This window comes from Varanus komodoensis, unplaced genomic scaffold, assembly GCF_004798865.1.
Source record: "Varanus komodoensis strain SLA01 unplaced genomic scaffold, ASM479886v1 scaffold13_3, whole genome shotgun sequence".
NCBI classification, from domain to species: Eukaryota; Metazoa; Chordata; class Lepidosauria; order Squamata; family Varanidae; genus Varanus; species Varanus komodoensis.
Window position 1 is genome coordinate 1406120 of NW_025335409.1, and position 21299 is coordinate 1427418.

Sequence of the window (21299 nt, forward strand, 5' to 3'; positions counted from 1 at the left end):
CGAGCGGACTGCTCGGCGTGCATTTATCATTTTCCTCCCTCCTCCTCTCCCGCTCAGTTTCCTGTCTGGCTTTGTGCTGGCGACGGATATGTGCAGCAGCGCCTACAGGTGTGTCTGCTCCGCGCTGCCTTCTTCCCTTCCCGGGGCAGGGCTGGCAGGCGGCGAGCGCGAGGAGAGGCGGGCGCTCCGGCGCATCATGTGATGAGCCCCATTGCTCTCCGTGGCGGCGGCGGCGGCGGCGTGCCTTTCCTCGCTCTCGCCCCCACTCCCCGCTTCTCCGGCCGCCTCGCCTCTCCTCTGGAAGCCGCCGCCTCGCTCGCCCCGACGGGCGGAGGCTGCCTGGCGTGGAGCGGCGGGCGCGAGCGGAGCATGGCGAGCCCCCTGGCCGCGGTGGCGGCTGCCGGCGCTGCGCGCTGCTTCCAGGGGCTGCTCGGCTGAGGCGCGGCCGCTTGGGAGGGAGCAGCTCGGCGGCGGAGCCTGTAGCCCGGGAGCCGCGCACACAAAGGCACCGCGAGCGGCCCCGGCCAGCCAGCCTGCGCCGCGCTCCAACTTGGGTAAGTTTGCGCTCCTCGGCTCTTCGGTGCTCTCCTCTGGCGGAGGGTGGCTCCACCTGTTGAAAGCCCCGAAACCCCTCCCGGGAATGCTGATTTGCTGATCCAGTCAAGCAAACAAATCCAGCGGCAACCAACCCCCTCTGGGAAGCGCTCCGCGTCGCTCTCATTCAGAGGGTGGCTTCCCTCGATCCCGCCGCCGCCGCTTCGGTTTCATAGACTAAGGAAGTTCTGAGATCTGGGAGCCCACAGGCGTCCGTCTGAACCGACTGCGCGGGGCTGGAGCGAGGCCCGGGAAGGGGAGCGTGGATCTGATTGTCCTGGTGGGTCTATTTCTCTCTCTCGTTCCCTGTGCATGCATGTAATTGCTCGTCCTTCCTCCTTTGAACAGCAGATGGTTTCCATTAAGGGCAAAGCTTTGGCTCACTCCCCTCAACTATGTGGCTGTGGACTTTGATTACGCTACTTAACAGTACCAGGCTTTTAAAAATGTGAAACTTTCCCAAGGTCTGTCGTGAGAACTGCTTTTCTCTCCCCGTTCCACACACACACACGCACACACGCACTCACTTACAATCTCTCTTTTTTTCTAGATAGACAAACCGGTGAGGGATTCCCGGCAGGAATGTTGGGGGAAAACCATTTCTTTCGGTATATACGGAGATTTCTCCTCCTGTCTTTTTTGGCACTAGGCTTATGGAAAACAGAGCAGGAGTTCTTAGTATGTTATTATCGTCGGGAGTTTCATAATCGCCACCCCACCATTCAGATAATTAAAATCCAGTCATTCAAATCCCATTCAATCGGGGGGGGGGGGTGTAGCCAGTCACTGGTGGCTTTGGTGGTATTTTGACACTTCTTGAGGTGGCTGGCCCTCTTGTTTTTGGAATCTACTTTGGGGTTCAAAGGTGGCTTTGTCTTATAGAAAGACAAAAGCCTAAAACTTTCTACTAAAGCTTCTTTGGAGAGACTGTACAGACAATTTGCTGTAGGCAAATTGGATCCTGTGCGTGGTTTGCAATTCGGGTTTATTTGCTTTGGAATTGCACAGCTTTGTTCCAGGGCTTTGGCATTCTGTGCTCCAAGTGATTTTGTCCTTTTATATGTGTGTGATTCTGCTGCTTCCCATTTCTGTAACAAGATAGTTGCCTTGTGAGTTAATCAAAGGCCAAAAAATAAGGTAACCTCTGCGTGCATGTGTGCGTACACCCACACCCACACCCACACACACACACACTGGATACTTGAATAACACACACATCAGAGATAATGCATTTATAACCCATTTGTCACTTTTACAACCTAGGAATATGAAACTGACAGCTTTTTATGTCTTTTAAGTTCAGCTGCCTAGGCAGACTTGAATTGTGTCTCTGCTGCCTTCTTCAAAAAGAAAGGCTACTAATCTGTAAGTGTCTGGTGCTCACCTGTTGTATCTGACCCTATGCAGCATCTCTTGCTACTACCCAGCATACCAAGTCAAAGAATTTGATGTCTGCAAAGAATTTGGAATAAGGCATTGTTGTAGTAATACAACATGAGTGCAACAGTTTCTCTGTGTTGATTTAGAGAAGTAGCCTTGTTACATTTTTGCAACCCTGGGCTAGGCATGTTTACTGAAAAGTATATCAGGACGTCCTCCTCATAACCCTGTGATTTACTCTGAAGTAACATAGATAGCATGCATCAGATTCGCAGCTGCATAAGATGTTTTTGGCCGTCCCTCCCTGTCCGGTTATTTGATCCTCATATGCTTCCTATTCATGAATGTTCCTTATTTCCAAAGGAATTTGGGGTTTATTTCCTAACATGGAATGCGCCCTTGATGGCAAAAAGAGGCCACTGTGACTGGACTTCTAGATCATGAAGTAACAAGGCGAAGGATGATGTTTTAGTGAATAGGTGAAAATAATGTATATAGATGCAGTGGCACATCAAATCCAGTGTAAAAGAGGGGAGAAAGGCTCTGATAATGGAGAAAAAAGGGCCATTGCTGCCAAGTGGGCTGGACCAAGACATCTGACTTGGAACAATACTGGGAAGAATTGGACTACTTTGGGGTTTTGTGTGGAAAAAACACTAAGCAGTAACAGATCAAGGGTTGGATCCAGACTTAGTCACACTTAACGTCAACACTTAAATCCACAGAACATACATTAAGGTTATTTAAGGCCTAACTCAAGTCCTGTTGATTTTGATGGACCTATTCCAAGACTGAACAAGTCTGGATCGAACCCTGTCTGGATCCAATTGCTTGCACTGTCCCCAGAGCAGACATGCAAAAATTGTAAAAGCATGCCTATAGTTGATGATCCTGGTTACTTAACCACAAATGAAATTTTATTGCTTCCTTCCAAAAATCTAAAATATCTAATACTCAGCAAGAGGTGTGAATGTACTTGGTTAAAAAAAAACAACCTAGCATGTAGAGTAAGTTTGACAGACCCCAAAATGCCATAATTCTCTACATACCTGTTGGGTATAGACCTCAGTCACAGACATGTTTGTTAGTATGGAAATCGACAAACACAGACTTTATTCTGAAAGAACCGTCTGTTGATACTTTGTTGTTTGTTTTTCAATGGTAGCTTTTCTGTATTCACTGTTCACTGTAACCAAAGGAAGAATAGCAATCTTCTTAGGCTAGTTCATAATGCAGGAATAAAAACAACTGAAGCATTTTCCTTTCCTGTTTTCAATACAATATGGACCTTTTAAAGAAAGGGGTTTTCTATGCTATTTATGCAAGACAGAAGTTTTGTGTCCCAGACTTTGCTTGCCTATTCCCTTTGAAGTACTGATCATCTTTGGTCTAGCACTCCCTTCTCTTTGTGTGATGAAATATAAATAATATGTACAAATAGGGCAGCAGTGTGGGAGTGCTTGGGCCCTTACAAATGCAAGGGAACAGGTGACTCTATCCTTTGGATCCCCTGGCCAATGCATATGTTCTGTAAAATTAGAAGTCTTGACTGCTATACCAAAGGTTCCATTTATCACTTTGGCAGCTTCAGAATTAGAAGAAATCCTGGTTAGGTTTATGTGGTTTGTTTCTATATTACCTAGTTTTGGCCTTGTTTTGCTCACTGCTTCTTATGCTCAGGCTGGCCTCAGATTGGTGCCCAAGGCCAAAATCCAAATGATACCTCCATTTTCTAATATGTGGATCAATTTACCACGCAAGGCCTCTTCTGCAAGTTTCATTTGAGTGATGAAATTGTAGGAACTTCACAAAAAGGATTACTCTGTTGTTGACTACATATCATTCATTTATGATTTATTTATGTATTCTAAAAAACATATATCTTGTTGTTCTCCAGTGTGAAACAAAGCAGCTTATAGCAGCAGCAGCAGCAACAAAATAATTCAGTGGTAAGAATATAAAGCAACAAACATCACAATTTAAAATAGAAGTAAAATGCACATTGTATAACAGGAGCACTCAGTAGCATAAAAATATCGAAAGAACAGTTAGCAAACTTAAACTAAAACAGCATATGCCAAAAGGGACTTAACCTGGGGCTAAAAGGAGCAGATACTAAGGCCTGCCAAGCCCCTACTGGGAAGGACATTTCATAAAGCAGGCACCACAACCCAAAAGACCCTGTTCCACAGCCAGCAGAACACAGTACATGGAGCATATGAGGGATATGTGTGGGGGGAGATCTTATTTGTCTTCCAAACCATTTAAGGCTTTACAGGTAATTGAAATACAATGACAGCCAGCAATAAATGCGCTGTCAGTGTCATACAGAACTGGAGTAAGATGGCCCATTTGGCTACCACCAGATAACAAGCAGGCTATATTGTTTGGCATGATGTTGACGTTTCTGAACTTTAATCAAGGTAGCCCCACATAGAACATGTTACTGTAACCAAGAGGTTATTCAGGTGTGAATGACTGTGACTGTATCTAATGGTTGTGCCTTTCATATCATATCATATCATATCATATCATATCATATCTATCTGCCTGAAGCTTTGCTGTCTGAAATAGTCCCCAGATAGGTAGACAGCAATTCGCCTCATGTTAAGGCTGCCGTGGTTCATATCTTTTATTTGTATATTCTTTTCTTGTATGGTTATATCACAAATAAGCACCGCCTCTTATAAACCTTGCTAGCCAGTAACCTCCTTGGTTGAACTGTTTGCCTTTTGGTTAATTTTAATTGTACTTTCATGAGTGTATATCTTGCTGAACTCAAGTGGTGCTTGCTTTTGAGTGGATGTGCATAGGATTGCATTGCAAATCTTTCAGGTTCTAGGAAAGCAAACCAAAAACAGCATGTGGGGCTAGTTTGCATGGATGACCCATGGTTTTCTCTGCGCACACATGAGGAAGTGCACCAGCACAATGCCTGACTTATGCTTCTTGCTTCTGCTTTTTAATAAACAGGCTGTCATAGGCTGTGAACCCAATGGATAACTCAACAGTAAACCATGTGTTAAGTTCTAGCATAACTGATATGTCAGGCAGGACTCTGCCTTGTGCAATGTTGCTATTATAATAATAGGTTTTGTCTGTGTTGGTCAGATAATGTTTTTTTTTCCAAAAAGTGCATTGACTAAGGGAAAATATCTGAATTTTTAATATCAACTAAAACTGCAGTTAGAAAGATCAGCAAAGATGGGAGTTCATGAAATCTTCTTGTTTTTCATAGGCATTCAAATGAGTAGTCGCAGCTACCTAAACTTCTAGATTTCTCTGTTGGATCAAGAGGATCATCTCCACTAGGGAAGACTAAGGAATCCAGAACAAAAGGCTCAGATTTCAATAGAAGTGTAAGGTGGTAAAAACTAAGCAGTCTTAGTGTATCTTACCTCCTGTCCTGGGCAGGCTGGCCATGTTGCAGTAATCTTTCAGACACAATCATTTTTAGACTAGGTTTCTGCTAGCTATGCCAGGATCTTGTTTCAAATTTGCTGTTTTTGCTCTTTTATGTGCATTTTTTGTTCATTTTTACAGCAGCAGAGACTTTGCAAATGTTCAGAACAATTAATGATGCTTCATCCTATTTCTTAGTAAACAGTGTTCTGCCACAAATGCAACTAGCCTGATTTCACCTTTTTCTCAAATACAGAATGTTCACTTACTGAACTCATAGTCAACAAGGGTAGTCATTTGATCATTGAGTAAAACTTTTATTACCTTTACAGTGGTATATGCTTTTCTGTGTCAGTTTTATGCACTGTATTGATCTCTTGATCACAATCCCATGCTTTGCAATAAACAAAATGGGCCCTTTCCTTTCTTTTAAGCAGTCACCCACAACTATAGCTTTTTACAGCCATATTATGTGTTGTTGTCTCTCCCCTCCTCAGAGAGAGTGAGAGAGAGAGAGACAGAGGGAGGGAGGAAGGGAACAAGCACTAGGCATGAAAAGGGCAAAGGTGTCCCTGGAGCCAGGCAGTAACTGAATAAGAATGACAGCTATCTTCTTCTTGCAGCTCAGTTTGTCAGGCCATATGGATTGATTAATCACAGGCCTGGACTGATTTAGGAGATCACCAAGAATACATATGAAAATGCTCTCCTTGGATCAGCAAAGAAGACTTATTCTGCCCAAAGTAGTTAATCAGACTGTCCCACTGCTTCACACTGAATCCTTTCAGATTATCAGAAACTCCACACTTTTGCTACTGAGACTCTGTTAAGGAGTAACATTGAAGGAGAAACATGTGCAAAGTTTTTATACTGCTTTGTTACGGAATATCTCTCTCTCTCTCTCTCTCTCTCTCTCTCTCTCTCTCTCTCTCTCTCTGCGTGTGATAGAGAGAGAGAGAGAGAGCTAAAAAGGCCAAATATCAGTAGGCTGTCATATTTGGAGATATTTTTCAGACCATCAATAGCTCAGAACATATTTCAGCAGGTCATCTACTCAGTAAATCCTATGAGACTGTAGTAGACCTCCAAACACAGGTGGTTCCTTCTCAACAGGTGTGTCAATCTTTGTTCTGACTTTATTAACTGGCCAAAAACACTGAAAGGATGGAAGCAGGCTCATTTTTCATGACAACATTGGATTGGTTAGCATCTGCACATTTTGTCTTAAATCCCTCTTCTGCTTCTGCAAAGGCTAGAGTGTGGTTATAGAAATGTTTGGGGACTGTGGGCACTGTCAGCATTTTTAAGAAGTGCTGTGAGCACCAGGAAAAATGAGTTGTTGTAAGGATGGTGGGCCAATCACTGAAATACTGATATGAAATACTGGGAGTGCCCTTCCATCCTGCAGTATCTAAGACTTCCCACCTCCCTTTCTCCATCCATCTCTCTCCCTCTCCCTCTCCCTCCCCCCCCTCTCCCTCCCTCCCTCCCTCCCTCCCTCCCTCTGTGATACCCTGCCCGCTTTCCTGCTTTCCATCCTTCCACCCATTTCTCTGGCTCTTTCCTCCCTCTCTACCTTCCCTCTCTCATTCATTCTCTGCCCATCTCTCTATGGGTCCCCTTCCCTCCTTCTGCTTTGTAACTCCTGCTGTCTCTCCAGCTCCATCCTTCCTTTCATCCCTCTGGTACCCCATTTTTTCCTCTGGTTCTCTTTTCTTTCCTTCTCTCTATCACTTATCTTTCCTTCCTTTGCTTCCAAGTGTGTGTCTGACTCCTGGCCCCTCTCATATTCCTTTCTTTCTCTGCTCCTGGCTTGCTTGCTCTTTTTCATCATCTCCTCCTCTCTTTATGTCTCTTTCTTCCTTCTGATGCGCCTTCTTTCTTTCATTCATTTCTTGTGCCTTTCTGGACTTCACCCCCACCCACTTGTTTTTTTTCTCAGGGATGCTTTCATTTTCCCTATTAAAACCAATAGAGTGATTCATCCATTGACCTTAACATTCACACTCTATTTTATTTGTAGTTTATCTGCTGCCGTGCGCCACCCAGAAGGTGTTGGCTATTTGGCAGTATAGAGATATCATTAATAATAATTAAAAATCCAGTTAATACGATGCAAGGGAGAAAAGTTATCCCCTGCCAGGACTGTGTTTTCCTAAGGCTCCTTTGTGGGATTTGTGGCAGGCTGAATTCCAGCCTTATTAAAACCAATGGATGACTCAGTTGGTTTTAATGGAGAAGGAAAATGAGGAAGGAGAAGCCCCTCTACTGAAAATAAGTTGGAAGGTGTTGTGGTCACCCCTGCAAAGGACCCTGTTGCTCCAAGGAACTTCTGTGGGGAAGGCACTTGCATCCCCAGGGCTTTTCTTTGGCAGAAAAACTGTGTGCAAGTAGATAGAGCAATAGCTCCATTCACTTTCAGAGGAAAGAGAGAGCTTGGCAGGAGCAATCCCCTCTGTAGTGTGGTATTCAAGGCCTCTGGGCTGTAGTCTTGGTTTTTAAGAGGGAAAACCAGGAATCTGGAGATTATCATTCACCTAGGGAAAACTGATGAATAAAGTTTTTTCTCCATTGATCTTGGGGCTCCATGTCTAAAGCCGATGAACTAGGCAGCTTCTTGGAAACTAAATCTTTTGGCAGCAGTTATCACAATGGCTACCCTTCCCTTTCTATTTCTGTAGGAGGGAAATTTCTTGAATCAGGCTCTAAAGTGATCTAAGTGATTCCAGTAAGTTTCCAAACAAACTTTGTAATGTAAGTTCCTATCATTCTTCTGGAATTGATAAGGCATGACTTGTAGCAACTTGTGGTTACTATGTTGAAACATGTTTGGATCCTAGCCTCTGGGAGAAGTATTTAAAAAAAACATTATTTGCCTTTTAGTGTGGGAAGGTGAAAATGAGTGGAAGGATAGATTGATGTCATATAAGGTGAAATAATTCTAATTGAACTTAGCCTGGGTGAGTCAAAGAAACATATGTGGGTGGGTGGAGATGGGCTTGTAAGAATACCTTATAAATCTCTGTCTTCATCTGACAATAAAATAAAAATTACAAATACCATTGAAAGCTTTAGTCTGTGAATGTCTGGAATACTCAAACTGCCATGAAAAAGTGGTCCTGTCTACACTGCCAAATATAATTCTGACTAGGCTGGCAAATGTAATGAAAATAGCAGCACCTTTATTTATTTATTTATTTATTTATTTATTTTTCAATTTATATCCTGTATTTTTCCTACAAAGGGCTCAAGGCAGCTTACATCATTCTCCTCCTCCATCTTATCCCCACAATAACAACCCTGTGAGGTAGGTTGGACTGAAAGTCTGTGACTGGCCCAAAGTCACCCAGCTGGCTCCATGGCTGAGCGGGGACTAGAACCCAGATTGCCTGAGTTCCAGTCACCACACTGGCTCTAATAATATTAATACTCACTGTTTCTTAGCTGTACTTCAACTCATCAAACTAAATCATGTTATAGGGGTGACATGACTATGTACTGAAGCTACCATGTTTAAATCCTTAGCATAGTAACTCACAATTTCAGATCTTAAATTGCAGGTTCGAATGCTTCAATATAGAACTCCTTTCAGCCTAAGGGCCAATTCCATCCTTGAAAAACTATTGGGGGTCCTGAGACAGGGCCAAAGATGCCAAACTCCAAACATATCAGCATATTTTAGCTTAAAACTTATACTGCCAGTATTTCAAAAAGCTTAAGAAGAAGCGGATACTGAAGATGAAACTCAAATACTTTGGCCACCTAATGAGAAGGAAGGACTCCCTGGAGAAGAGCCTAATGCTGGGAACAATAGATGGCAAAAGAAGAAGGGGACGGCAGAGAATGAGGTGGCTGGATGGAGTCACTGAAGCAGTTGGGCTGAGCTTGGGTGGACTCCGGGGGATGGTGGAGGACAGGAAGGCCTGGAGGAATGTTGTCCATGGGGTCGCGATGGGTTGGGCACGACTTAGCGACTAACAACAACAAAGAATAAGAAGCATTTCACCCTTTTAGAATAGGGAAAGGATGTACATAAGCAGGGAAATCACCAATTGGTGGTTTGAGGAAAGGTGATGGGGCCCAGGGATTTGACCACTCAGAGGAGTGGATTTTCTCCCTGGTCCTGAGTTTCTGCACCTCTCTTCTAAATCATGGAATACTCTTAATATGCATGCACCCATAGCTATATTTTTTCACCTTCAGTTCCACTTCTTTTATAGAATGCATAAAGCGAGGGTCCTTTATGTTCTTCCAATATTACAAATCTAGTAGTGGAAGCTAGATGTTATATAGAAAGGCTACCCAGGCTGCAGTCTCTTCCTACACCAGTTTTGCTCAAATTCTCAGAAGGACAGCTGTGCTATGGAAAGAAAACACAGCTTGGACTTGGTGGGAAAAGATGGCTTATGTGCTGCTAAGGTAATGTTCAAGGAACCTCTGGAAACCTCAACTATCTTGTCTTTTGTTGCAAAGGTGCATGAGTTGTATAAAGTTCTCTCAAGTTTATTCTGCTGTTGTCTAGGACCAGTCTTTGGATTAGACCCAATGAAACATTCTGTGAAATTATTTTTATGTTGTGTGGTTCAATAGAAGATTACTCCTAAACAAGACCGTGCCATGAAGGCTATGCTTTTAAGGTAGAACAGTTGAACATGAAGCAGCCCATGATGTTCACTAGGAAGACAACCGGTACTATATCTCTGACATAGTTTATGCAGTCCAGCCCATACCGTGCTTCAGGCAAAGTGCAGGTTTAGTGCAAGGTGGTTCCCTTGGATGACTCATAAGGAAGCAAGCCACACATGCCATAGAAAGGCAGAAATGGGGTGACTAAAACAATTTGGTCATACTTGTACCATTGATCACAAAATCACAGAAATAACGTAGTGTAAATATGGTTACCTCCTCTTTATATCTAAACAGAAACAGGTCACTGTGCTTGGGCTGTTCCTGCATTTCAGCATTTTTATTCTGTAGGAGATAACTGCAGTGTTTTGTCATATATAAGCTTTAGGAAGAATGCTTTGGGTGTATGTGTTTTTAGTTGTTAAATAACTGCACTCAGTGGCATGCTTAATTAAAGCACATAGGTATTATTGAAGATTATTATGCGAAGTCTAATGTGGCACCAACTTGGATCTTACAAAAATGAATAAATCAATGCAGATTATCTTGAAAACAATAATATGTGTTTTAAGAATTCAAAATTGGTTTTTAAGTGCCATGCTTTATACTTTTGGGAGAAAATACTGCTCTGACCTGAATTGAAAATCTATCTTTTGAATAACAAATATCACTTGGGTAGCTGCTATATTTTTCCTCATAATCGTGATTTAATATTGGAGGTGTTTCTTTAACTTTTCTTACTAAATGTTAAGAGTGATGAACAATATGAGAGTCACCACCCATACTGACATGTTTCAGAGTCAGAAATACCACCTTGACCAAGTTGGCTGGTCTTTGCAATCATTTTATCTTTGGTAATAGGTCCAGCACAGACACAGACCAACATGCTTAAAATTTCAATTGGATTCTCATCTGGGAATCATTTATCATGACAAGAAAAGTATGCACAGAAATGTTTTCACCCCCTATAGAACTTACTACATATAGTGGAACACTTTGGATTAGTACTTAGGATTGCCATCTCATTTGAGGGAAACCTCAATTTCCCCAATTTTCAGATGCCTCTTTATTAATTATTAAGGGAAAATCAACATATGGCAGGGCAGTTTTCATTTTTGGTGGATGATATTTGTATAGACATTCTAGCCCCCTCGGCTTCAAAAATGGTGGGTAGTTTCAATTTGTAAGCCTAGTCTCCCAATTAGAAACATTTTTAAGATTTTGTAGGCTGATTGTCTGCACTTGGCTTATCAGCTGTAATTTTTTTCTGCAAGACTGGTTGTTACTGCTACAATAGTTAGGTAACCCCATGTAAAAACTACAGTAGAGTTGACACAGCCTTCACAACAATCACTTTCTGAGGGACCAGGACAATCCTGCTCTCGCAAACCACTAGGATACTAGATCTTTTAGCCAGCCCAAGGTACGATGTGATCAATCAGGGTTGGGCGGAAGTTAGCTCTCCTGATATTGTTACTCTGCCAGTAGTTAGGAAGGCTGGGAGTCAAAGTGAAAAACATCAGGAGAGCTACTTCTGTCCACCTTTATGATGTCAAAAGCAGCTGAGAGCTCCAAAAAGAACTATAGCCAGGTATTCTTGCTACATGGAGATCCTTCCCCTGAGTAGGCTGTTAAAGCAAGCTTTATTCCATGATTATAATGCAAACTAGATTGAAAAGTTAAGAAAAAATGCATCACCATCCAGCAGTGATTTGAATTGCTTTGTCTCAGTTTGCTCAGTACCTTACGAAGCAAACAACCCCCCCCCCAAAAAAAAATCCCCACACAGAAAGTAACCTTGGGCTTGGGCCCAACCCAAAATTGGCAAGATTTTCTTTGTGGATCTAGATGTTTGTTGGATTGGTTTGTCTTCTGCCAAGCTGACTATGAATGGAGGCTCTTCTCCTGGTGCTGCACCATCTCAAACAGAACATGTTTCAGGCAGGAGTGGATGCTGATGGTTCTCTGCTTGTAGAATCCCCCCATTCTGAGAGGCTGTTCTGGCACCTCTTATTGTCACTTTGGTTACAGGTGAGGACAATCCTATATTCTCAGCATTTTTAAAATAAACCTTTTAAAGCCCATTTTGGCTGCTGTAAATTTCTGGAATATTTCATGCTGTGCTGCAAATGTTTTCGATATGGGTTCCTCCAGCACTGTTTGGTTTTGTTTGAAAGCCACCCTGGAAAGGCAATTGATAGCAAAGATATATGATATGCATTTTGGAATTAAATATATCTAAGTTTATTTATTCTGAATATCAAAGTCTTGCTTTTTAGCAAAGTACAGAAGGCAGCTAATGATCAGATGCACAATCTGAAGATGCAAAAGTTTTCCCTGTTGTGTAAATTGCTAGAGAACAGTTCATACTCCTAGAAAAGTAAACAGTGTGAGGAGGAGGCATGTGTGAGAGCTATATTCAGAGGTGGAAATCCACTGGATCCCTGGGCTCAGCTCCCCAGACCCTGGTCAGCATTGCAGTGGCTCAGAGTCTCAGTTCATGGCAAGAACACCCAGCATTCATTCATGCCAGGAATCAACCCCAAATGCTGCATAAGCAGCGCCCCTCACACCTGCCAATGCAGCTGCTTTTTGAGTAGCTGCGGCTGATGCTGAAGACGGCTGGTTGCAAGGAGCTCACCAGGAAAGGAGCCCCCTGCGACCTCTAGCAGTGCTCCCCTTGTGCACTAAGTGCCACTGCTGTTTGGGCTGCTGCAGCTGATATGGAAGAAGTTTGCCATTTGCCCAACCAGGAGTCTGCAAGTGTTCATGGACTTCCTCTTGGCTCAGCTTGCTTTGGAAAACTGGGCTGAGCACAAGAGGAAACCCATGAATGCTTGGAGGAATGATTTTCAGCAGGGTTTGCCTCTGTCCTATGATCAGGGGGCTCCTTTCAGTACGGTTTGCCACTATCCTATCAGATCCCATAGTGTTAGTATTTAAGCTGAGCAATACAATAACAAGCTTTTCTCTCAGTTCCAAAGAGTAATCAAAGAAAGCACCCAGAGGACATTCCAAAAAGGCCATCATTCCTTATAACCATCCATTTCTGCTCAGTGGTGGTATTTAGTAGCAGCTTCTGTCTGTCACAAAATCTAGGTGAGCTCATATGGAGAAAGGAAATTGTTCAGATATCTTGGTTCAGGCTGTAAAGGTCTTTAAAATTACAACTTATAGTAAGTGGGCCTGGAAATGGATCTGGAGCCCAATACACTGAATTCTTAGTCACAGGTGTTGCAATGGTACTATGTACTATGGTTTCTGTACCATGTTCAGTAGTAGTGCCACATGTAATGCATACTAGAAGTCTAATTTATTTATTTTTTTGATTTATATCCTGCCTTTTTCCTACAAAGGGCTCAAGGCAGCTTACATCATTCTCCTCCTCCATCTTATCCCCACAACAACAACCCTGTGAGGTAGGTGGGGCTGAGAGTCTGTGACTGGTCCAAAGTCACCCAGTTGGCTCCATGACTGAGTGGGGACTAGAACCCAGATCGTCTGAGTCCCAGTCCCATGCTCTTAACCACTACACCACACTGGCTCTCACTGTACTAATGATCTAACTAGAGAAAGTTTAGCCATCTGCAAAGGAGGAATTGATCATCTGGGCTGAAAGGCAAAAAGGTTCTAGGACAGACTTTATTAGTCAGAATGAAAAGGGTTCAACGTGTGCATGGTTACTTTAACATCTTCAAAGTAATAAATACATAAATAAGGCTCCTGGCCATGTTTTCTATGGATAATACATAGGCACGATTCAAGCAATTATTCTCACAATGCCAGTAAAGATGGCATTTACTGTTGTACCTGACCGTGTAACAGAAAAGAGTTTCCTCAAGATTTTTGTCTCTTGTAATTTATTTTTTCCCCCAGAACCTATATTTTTCTGCCAGTCCACTAGGATTATTATGCACATCATTGTGAACCTTGCTTGTGGAACTCCTGGGTATTTTGCTAGCACAGATGGCTTGGGCAGTCGAGCCAAGACTTCCCAGGGTTGCTCTAGTGTTTTACTGGCTTTCAAGTTTCCAGTCTTCCTGACTTCATGCTGGGAAGATAACCCTTCTTCTTTAGTTATTTATTGTAGAAAGAATGAAGGGGTTTTTAAAAAGCTTGCTCTCTAAATGGCTCCCAATAAATGGCTTCTTGCTGCAAATGCCCCTTTCTTTTTCTCAGCAGCTGATATCTTGTATTGTGATTGTAACTACATTATGTTACTGACATTTTTATTAAAAACAGACTTTGAGTAACATGCATTTTATGGATTGATATGAGAGCTGATTCTGTCATGCCCTGATGAACTTTAAACCTGAGTAACCAATGAAGAGCTTCCCTGTTCTTTAAACATTCTGTCCCTGTTTTTATCTGATAATCAGCAAATAGTGTGGACTGGGTGGAAAACATGTTGAGAAACAAATCATATTTGAAGTTTGCATGGGTGGTCTTCTTTGGAATACTGTGCGATAAAACCTTAAAATTGCTAGATTAAATTTGATACCATATTCTTAGTGAATTAACATGTTCCTAAATGTTAATTATCATAATCCAAAATCCCAAGGGAAATAAGTCTTGTCTCCTGGGAATGATATTATACCATATGAGATGGGAGAAGGTTTTTCATAGGTGCTTAATTGGAGCACTTTTGCCATTGGAATGAATATCTCCAATACCTCTAGAAAGCTGCTGTTCTGAGGGATCTTTAATCTGAAAGCATTTTAGACAGAGTGAGGCAGCTGTGTCAAGCCCTAGCTTAGATCCAGCTGCCAGCATGCTCTGATTTGTACATGTAATGGACAGGGCATTATCTTGCCCTTCACAAGAAGTCTTGGGCCAGGCCTATGGGAGGGGTCGTGTACATTTGCCATTTCCTTCCTTCAAGCCACAGGAAATACAAGGGAGGACTCCCAAAAAACAGGAATTATCTTCTGGAGGGCAAGTGTTCTAGGAACCCATCTGCATCAGTGTACCCAGCTGGGTTGTTGTGAGAGGCTGCATTTGGCTTCAGTGAGGTTTTTTTGGAGACTCTTTCAGCCCATGGTGGCTGATTTACACAAACAACATACAGGAGTGAAATTTTGTTCAGCTGAGCATTGAGCAGTTTTTGATCAAAAATGGCATGACTCTTGTGCTCCACCCTCCCTATTCACCCGATCTCACCTGTGTGACTTTTTCCCCCTTTCCCTGGATGAAAAAAGTCCTCAAAGGTTTTGTGGATGTGGAAGAGGTAAAACAAAAAATGGCAGAAGCACTAAAAGGCACCAATATCGACACATTCAGAACCTGTTTTGAGCAGTGGAAAAAAAGTCTCGATGGGTGTCTTGCATCAAACGGAGAGTACTTTGAAGGTGACTGAAGTTAGAACATGTAAAAATAAATACATGGTTTATGAATTTATTAACACATTTTTATTTCCCCACCCCCTTTGTACTGCCATTGACCAAGCCCTGAGATTTTATTATCAGCTCTCACTGATAAGATTCAGATGGCCCTGGAGAGGATGCAAGTGGGCAGGTTTTTGCCACTGCTGCTAGTTCAGTCCAAGTTAATAAGCTAATGTGAACTTGAAAGCACAGTGTGACTGAGGGAACTGTCAGAGGTAGGAAAGGAATAGCCCAGTTCTACAAACAGCAGCTCTTCAAGGAACAGGAAGAACCATGCTGCCTGCCCCCTTTAGCACTCCTGGGTGCTAGTCACCAGGCTCAATATTTCAGGCATCTATAATTATTGGTCACCTGGATATTTGTATTCCTTCGTATAATGGATTTGATGCTCTATCACAGCATGACATCAAATTCAAGGGGAAGTGTCCCACAAGTGAAACAGCTTTACATGTCAGTTGCAAGTGGACATTCCATCAGGCTGCAGCAGAGGGAGGGCAGGGAAGCCTTATTTGCCTGCTCAGTGACTCACTCTAGTTGGCTCCACTCCTCCTGCTACAGTGGCCGATCAGGCCTCCAGGTGTTCAGGATGTCAGTTTGCATCCACCTAGGCAACATGGCTACTGGCAGGGCTTCCAGTTGCCTGCTACAGCATTAAGAATTTGTGTCTGAATGTGCTTGCTTTTTCTCTTCCCTGCTCAGGCTCCCGCCTTCCCACTGCCTCCTGTGACCCTTTCATTGTCTTTCCAAGTGTGACTCTTGCAGGGTTTGTTTTGTTTTATTGAATTTATACAAGTCACTCAAGGAGCCTTTTTGGCTGAAGAGGAAGATGTCTACTCTTTAAATAAAATTTATCGTTAGTGTGATATCTTTAATGAATTAATTATAGAGCCCACAGCCATCATACATTTGGGCCTAACACCCCCATACTCAACAGGTGTCTGGGCTGATAGGAATCATAGGAGCTTTTTGTCAAAAACATGGAGACAGCAGGCGAGCACAGATTTTTATCTACGTCAACACTAGACCAGTGATGTGGGAATACTCCATGGCTCTTTCCTGGCTACTGCTTTGATTTTTGTATAGGAGGGGAAGTAGTGGCAGGGTAGGTGGATGTTGCTTCTGTAGGAGCTCCTGAGCAACAATTCTGACTCTTGGTGGTTAGGGAAAAGGAGGTGGGACCAGGGAAGAGCCTACAGACATCTGGGAACCCCAAGAGGGCTGGATTTGGCTCCCAGGCTTGAGGTTCTCCATTCCTGGTTTAGGGTTGCTTGACAGGAGAGATTCTATCCATTTGTTTGCAGTGTCTGGTAGTTTAGCACATTAGGTTCTTTGTTAAATATAACCCTTAAATGCTTATTGTGTATAATGGGAGTCCGGGATGTGTTAAAGCCTGTCACATGGGATGAATATACTGTAGGAGATGAATGAAGCTGAGGGCATAGAAAACCTGTTCAGGATATTAAATATAAAAGCAATAATACTACTGCTTCTATTTGCTATTCCTGTGGGAGTAAAGAGAAAAAAAAACATTGTAAAATAAGTTTTTAATATGCATCATGGGTCATATCAGCAATTGAACTTATTTTCCCAAGTGAATTACTTAGCAATCCATGGAAACACCAATTGTAATTTTAAGGAATGTACATCACTTTTTTTAAGGTATACATTACAAATTCAGATAAACAATTTAAATTTCTTTTGAGTCCTTTTCCCTCCTTGGAAGCTGAACACCAATCTAATTATTTTAACTTAAAGGCTTTTTATTGAAGCAGAAATTGCTTTTGTAGCTAAATTGCAAAAGTTAGCAAGGTTTCACAGGAGTGGGCTTCCTCATATTAATTAAAAGGAGGGGTATTTATTATCCCCTATAGCCTGCAAATAACAATGTCAGATTTTCACCTGGTCTCATTTCCTTTGTGTGTCTGAAGATGAGAATTCTGATAACCACATAGCTTTTGCAGATGCCATCAAGGCAGGGAAAGAGAATCATGAACTGCACAAAGGAGTGGGTATTTATAAGAGTATGTTGGAAGACTTGCCTAATGCTACATCTTGAATTCCTAAATGGAAAAGTAATTAATAACACTATGAAATATAACATAGGACTTCAGATGATGAATAATGATAATGCCAGGGACGCTCCATGGAGCCTTCTTCAACCCCGGTGACCTCTTGGACTTGAACTCCAATTGGACTTGTACTCCAAAATAGCAGCTGTTGTCTAACACATCTGGAGGGCACCAGGTTGGAGATGTCTCCCCTACAGCAATAACAGTTTCTCCCTGTAAGTGAAGATTAATACATGTTCGTTTGACTTCTTCCTTCTTCAAAGAAATGTATACCCAAGGAGGTGGTAAATTGCCTTGAATATAAACTGCCTTGAATATATTCTCCTTTGCTGAAACCGTATTGTGCCTGGGCATATTTTCTTGTGAAAAAGCATACATGTAGAACTGATACTACTTGAATAGAAGAGGTAATAGCCATATTTCTAGGGCTACTACATCTAGTACTTAACTGGAATATTTTTCTTAAACATGAAGCTCTGCAGTGGTAGCTCATCACTGCTATATAATCTTTCCATGTCCAAATGGTTAGGTGCCTATGATCATGTAGTGAGCTTCTCCGTCAGAGTGAGTATTCAAACCTAAATCTTCCCTATCTCGCCTAACACTGTTATAATTGTGAGATGAAAGCATGAATTAGGTTGACAGTATGTCTGAAGGACTGTGAGCTCTATAGGCAAATACACCATTTGTGTATATCAATACATAGTAAAGCATGTTCCTCAAAACTGATGACCTCTGAGCTTGTCTGACTTTGGATTTTTGAAAACAACAATATCAATGCTTTGGGCTCCTAAGCATAAGAAGCTTGTTTTACACAAGATTTACAGGCCGTAATCATGGCCAAGCCCTGCATTTATGCCATTTCTCAAGCATTCATTTAGAACAGGGGTCTCAAACTCAACTTACCTGGGGGCCGCTGGAAGTAGAGTCTGGGTGAGGCTGGGCCGCATCAAGTATTCACCGCGATGGTGGTGGGCCGCTCATCCCGCGTTGCTCCCGAAGGCTGGCCTGGGCGCCACCGGCGCTTTGAAGGCCACAGGGCCCGTGCCCTGCCCATCCCGGTGCACAGCTTAGAGGGAACATTGTGCCCAGGGTAACGACTCATGCAGGTACATGTGAGAAAAACGCACAGGCCACACTATCACTAAACTTTGATATCAAGTGGGGCCACAAAATATCATCCCACGGGCCGCAATTGGCCTGCGGGCCGCGAGTTTGAGACCCCTGATTTAGAATGTTGTTCACCAGCTCAGGGTGCTTCACAGCTGACATTGGGGGCTCCATTTTTAGGACCAAGTATTATGGCCTGATGCATTTCTGCAATGGGGAAGTATTCTTGATTGTCTTGATAGCCTTCTCTAACAGCACATGCTGCAGAGGGGAGAGGAGTTGCGGGATTGCTCTCAGTATGCTGTGACTGAACCTGTACAGATTGGTTCACAGCATGATATTGCAACTGGATATAATTGGGCAGTTGCATGCTAAAAGGTGATGCCTGCTGAGCTCAGCATGTGCCAACAGCATTATGATAGATGGATGGACAGAGGATTCAGTTTATAATGGCCTACCCAATAACATAATTTGCTGTGTGGTCCACACAGTACTGTTATAATTCAGCATTTGCCCAAACTGGTTCTTTAATCTAATGTAGTTTTGAGGAATGGGGGCTCTGTTTTCTTGTACAAGCATCTACAAAGTTTTAGTTTCTGTATACAGATTTAGGAAGATGGGAATAGACAAAAGAGAATGTGCAGAACAATTTGAAGTTGTACAGATTAAGCAAACTCATGAATGTATAATCTGCATTAGAAGGCAAAAAACTTAATCTAACACACTTCTGTGTAGTTTTGGCCATGCTATGGATTACCTTCTGGGATTTAACATTTTATTAGTGGCTGTATACTATTTAATGTGTTAATCCAAAACTTAATATGAATGATTACATAAAATGTTTTGTAGAACTCTAATATTCTTTCTTGAGGGTTTTTTTTTGGTGTATGTTTTTAAATACATCAAGATCCTAATATAAATTACCATGGAGATTATTTCCCTTTCACAGACTAATCTGGTTATCAAAACATAGTATCTCAATTGCTACATAACACTTGTACTTGTTAATTATAATTTTGCAATCTGTGTTGCTTATGCTACTGCTGTTCAGAGATTATCACATACAGGTGTACTCTGTAAGGACTCTTGAATTTACTTTTCCCAGTAGTGACAATTAGTCATTATCTTCTCGTTTTAATCCTCAGGCCTGTAAATAACTAAGTGCATTTCATAAATGTAAACAAAAGCTAAATTGTTAGGAACTCTACCCCACCCCCATGCTCTTCCTGTACTTGTGTGTGAAGCTGCTTGCCAGTCCTTGTCATCTGTGGAATTGGCCAGGGATCTTGGAAGCAATGTGCAGACTTGATAATTTTTGCATGCACACACAACACTCTTTTTGTGTAAATATTCTCTGGGGTGGTTTGTAAGGGAAAACAGTTTAAACCTCCAGTAAATCAGCAAAGTTCCTTTATTTTATATATGTATGCATAACTGCTGCAGTGGCATCAAACCTAGCTGTCGAAGTTTAGTTAAATACAAATATTTCTCCCTGTCCCTGAAAGGACTCAAGGAAAGTGGAAATGTAAAGCTCCAGAAGAGCACTCCAGAGCAGTGGGACTGCCATAGAAAGCCCAAAAAATCCGTCCTCAAAATGTCATCTCTAGTAGGGCTTCACCGGATGATCTTAAATTCTCTTGGGCAGGAAGGAATCATAAGGGCTGTCTGATATATGTATGGCTTTAAGCATAAAAAAGTACTTTGGATTAGGCCTGGAAACAAGTTGTTTCAAAAGTTATCATGATGGATTACATTGTCATCTATTGGGAACTGCATTCTGAAGTGGTGAAGTTTTGGGACTAGTTTCAGAGATAGACCTGTGTGAAATTCATAGCCATAATCTAATCTGGGGATGGCCAAACTGAGGCTCATGAGCTGCATACAGCTCTTTGAATTTATTTTGCAGCTTGCAGAGGGGCTGGAAGGCATCAGTGTGAGATTCTGCTTGGACCAATGAAAGAGGAACAAATGGGAGCACTTTCCAGTGAAGTCACTGTGCTAACTAAGGCACCGCCATTTTCTAATGCTCAACCAACCACGGGGGTGTCTGTGATTGACCAATTGGGGTGCTGGCCTGGAACAATGGAAGTGAGGCGCACACAAGGGAAGGACCAAATTGCAAGTCTGGTTTGAGCCAGAACGACACGCCCTCCTACTTCGACAGGTTCTTTGCTTGGTTTCACCTTTGCAGAAGCTGCTAAAGAAATGGTGCAGTCTTTTAAAGGCAGACTGCAGTGGGACTGGCAGAGCCGGTCAGGAAGGCAAGGATTTGCTTCTTAGGTGGTCTGTGTTTCAAAATAGCCAAGAGAAGTTTGCACACCGCCATTTGGCTTCAGCCTACTTCACAGGGTTGTTATGGAGCTAAAATGGCAGATTGCACCGTCCTGAGCTACTTTTTTTTAATTTTAAAGGACAACATTGTGGTAACCTATAATTGGTAAAGAACCACTTACTAGACAAACTGATTGGGTGTCTCATTATTGTTATTGGCATGGGAAAGGGTTTGTTGTGGATAATATCTTTGCAACAAGTAAACATTTGTGTCTTATCTACAACATGTCACTTGTAGCAATGTTTGTTTGGTAATAATAAATAAACAAATACCATGTTTTTTGCTCTATAAGATGCACCTGACCATAAGACGCACCTAGTTTTTAGAGGAGGAAAACAAGAAAAAAATATTCTGGATCAAATGGTTTACTAAACTATTTAATAAACTATAACAGAATACAGT

General features: G+C 42.3%; 1 protein-coding gene across 3 annotated transcripts in view; it reads left to right on the forward strand.

Annotated features, from left to right (window-relative positions):
• The first annotated feature begins 315 nt into the window (after positions 1–315).
• Positions 316–21299, forward strand: part of PLXNB2 (plexin B2) — a 331034-nt gene continuing 310050 nt past the window's right edge. For 2 of the 3 annotated variants that reach the window (XM_044423440.1, XM_044423443.1), the window contains exon 1: positions 602–874. The gene's annotated coding sequence lies outside the window, so the exon portion shown is untranslated. Of the gene's footprint in view, positions 555–601; positions 875–21299 lie in introns of those variants that run through there. The other variant, XM_044423441.1, reaches the window with a different exon arrangement.